This window comes from Camellia sinensis, chromosome 15 (assembly GCF_055761805.1).
Source record: "Camellia sinensis isolate YWXY chromosome 15, ASM5576180v1, whole genome shotgun sequence".
In the NCBI taxonomy this organism is placed as follows: Eukaryota; Viridiplantae; Streptophyta; class Magnoliopsida; order Ericales; family Theaceae; genus Camellia; species Camellia sinensis.
In genome coordinates, this window is record NC_138975.1 from 9,168,160 (window position 1) to 9,179,541 (window position 11,382).

Here is an 11,382-nt window from a genome sequence, read left to right on the forward strand (position 1 = left end):
CTATTTCGAAATTTTGTTACTTCTTTTCTGAGTAATGGCTCAAAAAAACTGTTTAACCAAGATTATCTACTTTCTGCCGACGTGTTCTCTTCGGAGAACGAGGCTTCGGTCGTACTCTCCCATGCGCATGAGCTGTCATGCATATCTAACCGTTCCTTTCTACGTGCTTTGTTTTCATTGGAGCGTGTCTGAGACGCGCCTGGAAGCTGTCTGTTCGTTCGTCTTGCGCCGTCTGACGCGTGCGTTACCCTAGGTGTAATGATTGCCCTAATTTTGCCGCCGTTTCAAATTTTTGACAAAACTCTTTTTTGCCTCTATCTTTTCTTCACTTTTTCATTTCGTCTTCTTGCTCTTTCTCTCTCTGAAAGCTCATTTTTCTTCGAATCTGCCATCGCCTCAATCTCTCTTCTGGTATTGCTTTTAATCCCTCATTCTTGCAAAGCCTTCTTTGCTGTTGCAGCCGGTTTCTGGGTTCGGCGAGCATTGCCTCGGCTTCATTTGTCCTGGTAAGACCCTTTTCTGAAATTCTTTTATTCTCTTTATGTGCTTCTGTCTGTCTGTTGCCATTACTGATCTTTGTTCGAGGTCTTGGATTTATTTGTATCTTGAATTTGTGGCTTTACCTTGAACTTCTATGCTTTTTCATCATTCTTTTTGCCGCTGTCCTTGATTTTTTTCTGTATCTCTATTGTTTCTGAGAACTATACCTCCGTTCTTGAATCTGAAACTTCGTCTTTGTTTTCTCTTTTTTGTATCCGCCCCAGATCTGTGCCCTCGATCTTTATCTTCATACTTCATAGATTTGGGATTTGTCTGTAGAACCCTTAATCTTTAGGGAAACCTGAAAAACGCCCGTCTTCTGAAAACATATTCCTCTTAGTTTAAGCCGACATAATGGGTATGTGGAGGCATAGGGTAAATACCCCAACAAAACTTGAATACTTTAGGCAAGAATTCTCTATCCCAGCCGACGTTCATCTTAAGTTGGCTGGGGATGATGATACCATCGTGCCCACAGACCATACAATGCCTTTTCCAATAGTTGCTTTTATCGAATGTGGACTTCGGCTTCCACTTGATCCCCTTTTTCGTCAAGTTCTTCATTTCTATAAGCTGAACCCCATGCAACTTACTATCAATTCCTATAGGGTAATTAACGGTATCATTGCCTTAGCTAGGCAAGAAAACCTTAGAATCACCGTAGCCGACCTTCAATATTGTTATACTATGTGCCCTCTTGATCTGAAGGATAGGGGTTTTGTCTATTACCTTAAGCCGAGATCCACTCAGTACAAAATTATAGCCGACCTCCCAGACTCCAACAAGGGGGCTGGAGATGATTTTCTCATTGCTTCTGGAAATTGGGAATTTGGCCCAGATGAAGATGTCCACCTCTACCCTCTTCCTCGAACAATTACAGAGGGCAAGAGTAAGAGCCCTGAGTCAACACTTAGTTGTTTTTATTTAAGATTTGAATACTTTTTGTTTCTGACGTCTGTTTCTTTGCAGATCTTCATCAGCCACCGAAAAATTTTCGCCAATCCTTCTTCCCAGGAACAGATCTGAAAACACTTCTTGGCCTTCCAATCCATAAACGAAAAGCCCCAGTATTACTAAACTTCATCCCTACATACAAATCCACCTTACCCGACGTCCCAAGAAAAAGGAAGAAGAGTCTTTCTCCACCCACAGCCACAACCTTAACTGCTTCTACATCCCGAACAGATCAAGAGTCTACATCTGACCCAACCGATCTTCCATCAACTTCGGCCCCCTACTTAATACCAATTTCTGAACGTAAACGTCGAAGAAAGCTTGTAAAGACTGCCGAAATGGTTCGTCCAAGGCCTGTTGTCCAAGACCTTCTTGCCGATCTCCCAACTGACGCCGAAGCCGCACCAACGCAATCAATGCTCCCACCCAAACCAAAGAGAGTTAAAAAGGCTCAGCCTAAGGCCAAGGCTACAGATGCCGAGGCTGAGGATGCTTTGCCGATTTCGAAGCTAGCTGAAAGCAAAAAATCAGCCTCTACTTCAACCAAGAGGTCTGCTGAGGGCCAACCCTCAGGGTCTACACAATCAGAGAGGCCAAGGTCATCGTCTGCGATGACCTCGGCTTCGAAGAAGCCCGACGTCCCCTGGGCCCCTGATCTATCCCTGGAGGATAGGCCCATTATGGCTAGTGAAAGTGCTGACGACATTAATGTTGCTGTCGCCCTTAGCACTGCTCTTCTTCTACCAAATGACTTGGAACGAAATGGCAAGCTTAGTGAGTATGAAAATTACGCTCTTATGCTCCAACACTCTGCTCAAGTAAGTATTTCTGTTTGTATTTGTGTTTTTTCCTTCTGTTTCTTTCTGAGAAAATTTTCTGATACTTCTGTTTTCATTCAGGCTATCCAACACGCCCATTCATTTTCAATGCAATCCTTTGAAAATCGTCAAAGATTGGTTGATATGAAGAGGGAAGCATCGTCAATGATGAGAGAGATAAGGGCCCTTGAAGCAAAAATGAAAAAACTGGAGGATCAGGCCGAGGCTGCAACGAAAGTTCAAACTTTAGCTCTTGAGAAGGCCGAGGCTGCTGAAGCCGTTAAAAAAGTAGCTGAAGCCGAGAAAAGAGAGGCTGAGGCTAGGAAGGCCCAAGCGGAGAAAGAACTCCAGCAGGCTCTGGCCACCAAAGAGGCCGAAGTCAAAGAGGCCGATGAAAAGGCCTATGCCCAAGGCATGGCCGACGTTGCAGAAGACTATAAGCTTCAAGTCAGGCAGGCATGCAACAGGGGATTTTCCCTTGGTTGGATGTCCTTGATAAAGAAGCTTGATCTTCCTGCTGACTCGCCATTGCGCCAGGCTGACGCTATTCCTTTACCATTTCCTCCACCTCCTCCTGAAGGTGAATCAGAGTCTGAGGCCGATGCCGTGGATGAAGATGAAGAAAAAGATGATGGTGAGGCCTTGGTGAGAAAACCCAAGGATGCTGCCAAACCCAAGTCCCCTCCTCCTGTTGAGCAGGTTATGGACTTAACTTTGGATGAGGAGGGTGATGAGGTTGAGGGGGCACCCAAGGAGACTGCCACTGGGCAGCTATCGTCCAATCTTCTCTTGGTAGAAAGAAGTGTTGAGTCAACAATCGCTGAGATTGATGCCGAGATAGAAGCGGAGAAAGTGGCCGACGAGGTACCACCAGAGTCGTCCGAGGTCCCAGTCCCTGCAGTGGCTAATACTGAAGAATCTTAAAAAAAATTGTCCTTTGTACTTTTTTCCTTCTTTTTTCTGTTTTTTTGTGCTTTGTACTTTTTTACTTTCTGGATAATGCAAAACTCTTTCTTTTGGCCGACGTGGTTTCTTCAATATATAACTGCAACAGTTCTTCCTCTGGATGTTTTAATCTTGCGATATTCTGTTGACTGCTTTTGCATAGTCTTGTACTTAGAAAAAATTTTTGCATGTTGCTTCCTTTGTGCAATCTTCTCGGGGTTACATACCTCAGGTATAGTCATGAAACTTTTACTTCGGCAAGATACTATCCTGCAATCTTTTCATAAATTTCAACAAGTATTAAATGGTAATCTTAGTCTTACCTACTTGTAAATTGCTACAAATTTCAACAAGTAATGAACAATATACTCTGCCTTTATTTTAACCTGTAACTTTCTGTATACCTCGGCAGGTGATCATATGTCGGCTTAACATAAACTTGTAAATTGCTATAAATTTCAACAAGTGTTAAGCGTCTTCCCTAGGGTTTAAACAACCCACATACTGCTATGAGAACTTAAGCAATAACCTCGGCCTATCTTCGACTTGTAAATTGCTACAAATTTCAACAAGTGAAGATAAGGAATCAGCTTAATTCCAACTTGTAAATTGCTACAAATTTCAACAAGTGGATTAAGGAACAACATCGGCTTAACTTCAACTTGTAAATTGCTACAAATTTCAACAAGTGAAGATAAGGTATCAGCTTAATTCCAACTTGTAAATTGTTACAAATTTCAACAAGTGAATTAAGGAATAACATCGGCTTAACTTCAACTTGTAAATTGCTACAAATTTCAACAAGTGAAGATAAGGAATCAGCTTAATTCCAACTTGTAAATTGCTACAAATTTCAACAAGTGAATTAAGGAATAACATCGGCTTAACTTCAACTTGTAAATTGCTACAAATTTCAACAAGTGAAGATAAGGAATCAGCTTAATTCCAACTTGTAAATTGCTACAAATTTCAACAAGTGAATTAAGGAATAACATCGGCTTAACTTCAACTTGTAAATTGCTACAAATTTCAACAAGTGAAGATAAGGAATCAGCTTAATTCCAACTTGTAAATTGCTACAAATTTCAACAAGTGGATTAAGGAATAACATCGGCTTAACTTTGCCTGAGTTTGATATGTCTTCAATAAACATCCATGCATAACTTTATCAATCGAACATGTTGAAAGGATTCTGAAAAGACTTTATTGATAATATCGGCCAAACAATGATGTTTATCTAATGATAGAAAAATTTCAAATTACAAGTATTCCAAGGTCTGGGCAATGCTTTGCCCTCATTGTCCTCAAGCCGATATGCTCCATTGCCTAGTACTGAAGTAACTCTGTAGGGTCCTTCCCAGTTTGGGCCAAGCTTGCCCTCCCTGGGATCCTTCTTGTTCCCGACGACTTTTCTTAGGACTAGGTCGCCAACTTGAAAATCTCTTGGATTAACCTTCTTGTTGTAAGCTCTGGCAAGCTATTGCTGGTATACTGCGAGCTGAATTGCAGCTTTCTCTCTTCGTTCTTCCAATAAATCCAGGTCTCGGGCTAAGAGTATGTCATTGGTGCCATTCTCTACTCCCTGGGTTCTGATCCCTGGGATGCCGATCTCTAATGGGATGACTGCTTCTGTGCCATAGGCCATGGCAAAGGGGGACTCTCCTGTTGATCTTCTCGGCGTAGTCCGATATGCCCAAAGTACGTTGGGCAATTCGTCCACCCACTTTCCTTTTGCTGCCTGGAGCCTCTTCTTTATTCCATCCAGGATTACTTTGTTGGATGCCTCTGCTTGCCCATTGCTTTGAGGAAAACTTGGTGTTGAGAAATAATTATTGATCTTGAATTTTGCACAAAAGTTTTTGATAAGTTTGCTGTCGAATTGTGTTCCGTTGTCGGCAACTATTGCTCTTGGAATCCCAAATCTGGTGATTATGTTTCTTCAAATAAAATTCTTGACATCCACATCTCGGATTTTGGCAAGAGGTTCTGCCTCTATCCATTTTGTGAAGTAGTCTGTTGCTACCAGCAAGTATTTTCTTTGCCCAGTTGCTTGGGGAAGTTGTCCAACCAGATCCATGCCCCATTGGGCAAACGGCCAAGGGCTGGATACTGGGTTTAGGTCGGCAGCTGGCTGATGTATTAAAGGTTCAAACTTTTGACATTGCTCACACTTCTTAACATAGGCTTCGGCATCCTTTTGCATGTAAGGCCACCAATACCCCTGGGTAATGGCCCTGTGGGCTAACGATCTGCCCCCAGCATGGCTTCCACAGATTCCTTCATGAATCTCGTAAAGAAAATCTTCAACCTGCAAAGGGTGTACGCACCTTAAAAGTGGTCCAGTGAACGACCTCCTGTAGAGATGACCTTCCGCTGTTAGGCTGAATCTGGCTGATTTCAGCCTTATTTTATGTGCTTCTTTGTGGTCTTCTGGCAGCTTCCCCTCTTTTAGGAATGCAATGATTGCATCCATCCAGCTTGGTCCAAAGCCCACGCACATTGCTTCTTGTTCGGTGCTCTGTTTATCTATGCTCGGGGGCCGACATGTAGTCGATCATAATTGTCCTTGTTTTTTTAGTTTGAATTGAGCTGGCCAGGTTGGCTAACGCGTCGGCGTGGGTGTTGTCATCTCGGCTAACTTGGAGTAATCTGCAGTTCTGGAATAGGGCTGCCAGTTGGATGACTTCCTTTGCATATGCCGACATTCTTTCGTCTCTGGCTGCAAATTCTCCTGTTGACTGGTTAACAATCAGTTGTGAATCACAAAAAACAATTACCTCGTCTGCCTCTGCTGCTGCTGCTAGCTTTAGCCCTGCAATTAATGCTTCATATTCTGCTTCATTATTGGAGGCTTTGAACCCCAGACGGATGGACTGTTCTACAATTTCTCCATCTGGAGATATCAGTAGTACTCCTGCTCCTGCTCCCTGGCGGTTTGAACTTCCATCGACGAATAGTCTGAATGAATCGTCGATGTAGATGCTGCACGGTCTGAGTTTTTCTTTCTCTTGCTTTTTTGTTTTTGTCTGGGATTCTTTTTGCTTGTTGGGGTGATGCTCATCTTGGCTCGACGGAGCCCGAGGTGTGATGGCTTCAGGTGTGAGTTCTGCGATGAAGTCGGCCAAAACTTGGCCCTTTATTGCTGTTCTTGGCCTGAATTCCAGGTCAAACTGGCCCAGTGTTACTGCCCATTTTGCTATCCTTCCTGTTAAGTCTCCTTGATGTAATAAGGACTTCAGTGGGTGCTCTGTTAGAACCACAATTTTGTGTGCTTGAAAGTAATGGCTCAATTTCTTTGAAGCCATTACCAAGGCTAGCATTAATTTTTCCAGTGGTAGGTATCTTGTTTCTGCGTCAGCCAGAGTCTTACTTACATAGTAGACAGCCTTCTGCTCCCCTTTTTCCTCACGGATTAGTACTGCACTCACTGCGTGCTCAGAGACTGCTAAGTACAAATACAATTCCTCCCCTGGAATTGGGTTAGAAAGGACCGGGGTTGTGGTCAAGTATTTTTTTAGGTCGGCTAAGGCAGCTTCGCATTCTTCTGTCCATAGGAAGTCTGTGGCTTTTTTCACCAGGTTAAAGAAGGGTCTGCACTTGTCTGAGCTTCTGCTGATGAATCGGTTTAGGGCTGCGGCCCTTCCCGTGAGTACTTGAACTTGCTTTGCCGATGTCGGACTCTATAGTTCCAGGATGGCTTTGATTTGGTCTGGGCTGGCCTCAATGCCTTTTCTTGTTACCAGATATCCTAGAAATTTTCCTGACCCAACTCCGAAGGCACACTTCGAGGCGTTGAGTCGGAGCCGATATCTTTTGAGTATGTCAAAGACCTCTTTTAGGTCGGCAAGATGACCTTCTGATTTCTTGGTCTTTACGACCATGTCATCGATGTAAACTTCTACCGTTTTGCCAATTAGATGTTTAAACATTTTTGTCACTAACCTCTGATAGGTTGCTCCTGCGTTTTTCAGCCCAAAAGGCATTACCTTGTAACAGTACAGGCCTTTCGGGGTGATGAACGCGGTCTTCTCCTCATCTGGTGGGTACATAGCAATCTGGTGGTACCCTCTGTATGCGTCTAAAAAACTCATCCTTTCATGTCCCGAAGTGGCGTCTACCAGTTGGTCGATTTTGGGCAGGGGAAAGCTATCTTTGGGGCAAGCTTTGTTGAGGCTGGTAAAGTCTACACAAACCCTCCACTTGCCATTCTTCTTTTTTACTACTACTGTGTTGGACAGCCACGTTGGGTACTGGACTTCTCGGATGGCCCTGGCTTCAAGGAGTCTGTCTACCTCTTCCTCTACTGCTTCGACGTGCATTAACGTCGACCTTCTGGCTCGTTGAATCACTGGCTTCGCCGATCTGTCGACATTCAGACTGTGGCAGGTGACCTCGGGGTCAATGCCAGACATTTCATAAGGTGTCCAGGCGAACGGCTCTATGTTTGCCCTTAAAAAATCTTCCAGTTCCTTTTCTTCTTCTCTAGCTAAGCCTGAGCCGAGAAGAAAAAATCGTTCTTCGTCGCCCTCCTGGACGAGGATTTTCTTTAGCGCCTCTTCGCTTTTCTCGGCTGGTTCTTTCCCGACATCTTCTAGGACTTCCATGTCCTCATCTTCAACTTCTGCTTTCTTTGGCTCCCGTATACTACAGGTGGATTTTATTGCTGCCATGGAGCAAGTTTTGGCTTGTAGTTGATCCCCTCTAACTTCTTCAATCCCATGCTCTGTTGGGAACCGGAGTAGTTGATGCAACGTTGAGGGAACTGCCCCCATTGCATGCAACCACGGCCTTCCCAAGATGATGTTGTATGGTGAGGGTGTGTCAATTACCAGGAATTCCGTCCTGATCTTCTTAGTGCCGGCTTGTACTTCTAAGCTCGTTGCACCCAGTAGCCATGTCGGTGTTCCATTAAAGCCGACCATCGGGCCGCTTGATTGTTCTAGGTCATCGGGGTGAAGGCCTAGCTCTTTGTAACATCTGACATACATGATGTCACAGGAGCTGCCTTGATCTATTAGGATGCGTTTTACTTGGCACTCCCCAACCTGGAGGGATACTACCAAGGCATCATTATGCGGATGTTGGACCAGTTCTAGGTCGGCTTCAGTAAATGCTATCATTGGCCCTTGGCATTCTTCTGGCCGATGTCTCTTTTCCCCGACTTGGTAGATATGCTGTAAATGTCTTACCCTCTGGGTTTCTCCTCTGACTTCGTTTTCGTTGACCCTTGAGTGGATCACATTAACCACCCTCGGTTCTCCTGCTTGTGGTAGCTGTGCTGGGGGAGGGGGTGCTGCTGGTGCTTGAGGCAATCTTGCCTGCTCTTCCCTTGTTCTGGCCTCATCGACCAGGTCCCTCAGAAGGCCTTGTCTTACCAGGTCCTCCAAATGTGCTTTTAAGGCTCTGCAACCTTGAGTTGGATGCCCTTCTTCATTGTGGTAGGCACAACGTCTACCAACGTTCCTTCCCATGAATTCCCCCGGTGCTCTTGCCGGAGCCCTGAAATAAGGTTGATTTCGAATCCGATCTAAGATTTTATGGATTGGGATCCGGAATACCGTGGTTACCGCCTGTTTATTTCTTAATTCTATTTCTTGTTTGGTCGGCCCATTGTTGACTCGGCCTCGCTTTGGCGAGCCGTTTCCTTTTTCTTGTTTCACTTATTTGTTTCCCGATGTATCTTCTTCGGCCCTGGCGTATTTCTCAATTCTTGCCATGAGTTCTTCCATGCTTTTTGGCAATGTTTTTGCTAAAGACTTCCGTAGTGGGCAGTCATCTTTCAGGCCGTTCTTAAAGGACACGACTGCTACTTCCTGGTTGCATTCGAGTATTCGGTTGAACACCTCGTAGTACCTCTTCGCATAGGCCTTGAGGCCTTCTTCCTTGGTGATTCGTAGAGCCATCAAAGTATCAACCCTCAGGGGTTGCAGCTTGTTGGTCACGAATCTGGCCACAAACATCTCGGCCAGGCCTTCCCATGTCTTTATGCTTCCTTTTGGTAACTTGTGGAACCAATCAGATGCAATTTCCCCAAAGGATGAGGGGAATACTTTGCAGAGCAACGGCTCGTTCCCGCTATATAACGCCATTGAATTCAGGTATAGCCCAACGTGAAAGTTTGGATCTGACTTACCATCGTAGATTTGAAACCTCGGCATACTGAATCTTTTGGGCGGTTCGAATTTGTTCAGTTCCACCGAGAAGGTTGTCTTCGGTTTTACTGGGGAGTTTACCTCGGCTTCTGCATTCTGCTGCCTCCTCTTGAGGTAGTCCCTTAAGTCTTCTTTGCTCCTCCCTGGAGCTCGGCTGTCTTTGGATTTTAGTCTTTTTGGTACACTGCTTTCGGCCTCGTGGTGGGGTCGTTTGGATCTTTCTTCATGGGTTGTGTCAAAATGGAGTACTTGCCCCTGAACATGTCGATGTTCTTTGGGGTCTGGATTCTTCATGTGGTGTGTCCTTCGGGACTCTTCTTGCCTCGGCTTTTCCCGTCCGACCTCCCTGGAAGGCCGGTGAGAATGCCTTCCGCTTCTGGTATGCTGAGGGACCTCGGGGATTGTTTTTCTTCCATCCTTCTGAGTGTTGTTCGCCGGCATCGGCGTATCTTGTAGCGGGTATGGTGGCTGCATAACATTATTCTGCATCATGAAGTTGACGACTGACTGGAGGTCCGCCAACTTGTTTGCTAGTTCTTTCACTTCCTCATCCCTCCGTAGGCACCTGTCCCTCCATACCTGGAGGTTATCTTCATTGTAGTACTTTCCTTGGTTTGCTCTTTTTGACGTGTCGCCTTCTGGGATGACGTCGTTCTCTCTGTGACCCTGGTCACGGGCTTCTGCATTGTGGTTATCTCCTTCGACGTCAAGGTCAATTGGTCTGCCACTCCCAGTGGGAGCGTCATCCCCAATATTTTCCTGCTGTCCGTTACTGGCCATCTATTCTTCCTTCGTTCCCACAGACGGCGCCAAATTGTGTGGGTGAAAATCTGACCACACTGCCCGTTTAGTGATCAGCTGGAGAGCACAAGCAGAATAGATGGCTTAAGCAACCTGAAACAGAAAGAAAAAGCTCCGGCGGTGGTTCTTCCACCCGGGGGCACTCCGACGATCAAGTCAGTATATCTCTCAAAGATAATCAAGTACTAAACTGAATACTCAAAGTATAAATTACATACCTTAGACCCACGGGGGTGCCTCTCTTTTATAATATACTCAATCCAAGTCCCACTAGAAGTATGACTTCTATGAACTCCAATTTACTGTTTACTCTGGACCCTTCAAGAGATAAAGATAAACTCCCTAAGAGCTTTATCCTTATCTTGGTTAAGTCCCCTCTTTGCCCTAGGACTCTTGCCTCTTATCTCGGATTCCGATATCTTCGGAGATGACCTCGGCTTCTCCGAGATTACCTCGGCTTAACTTACCAGGGCACGTGGCACCTCGGCTAACACGTCGGCGTCACCATGCCACGTGTTGGTATTCAGAAAATACATTTCCACACCTCCAATCTTTAATCCAAAGACAATAAAAGAAAGAAAAAGAAAAAAAACCAAAACAGAGGCTGAGATTAATTTTGTAATCCAATATACAAAATGATATTGAGATGAACATTCAGTTAATGGTGAATGATGGTTCATCCTTTGCTTTTCCCAAACCCACTCTCCATTGCGACCCGATCAAAATTGTTCCAGACAATTTTAATTTATATCACGATTCGGAAAATTGTTTCAAAAAATATAAAAGGAGAAAAACTGAGATAATCAAACAACTCACTAGATTATATGCACGTTTGATGGTCTCGATTTTTTCTTGCCGGAGAAGATGGAGTTGAGGTCTGAGTTTTTGATCGTCGGAGAAGAAGAACGGCTTTTTCCGTAGCTTTTGAAAGTGGGCTCAACCTAATTCAATTCATTATAATTTATTTTATACTATTTAAAACTCTAACTGTAGTTAAGTTATTGGAAGCTTTAACTCTCTCTCTCTCTATGGTATGAAATAAACTATCCCACTATTTCTTTATTATACATGACGTGTCAATACTTGATAGGATGTCCGTAAAATTGGTATTCGCGGCACATCCATGAGAAACTTAATCCCTTTTTTTAAACAAAGATTACAACCAAATACTT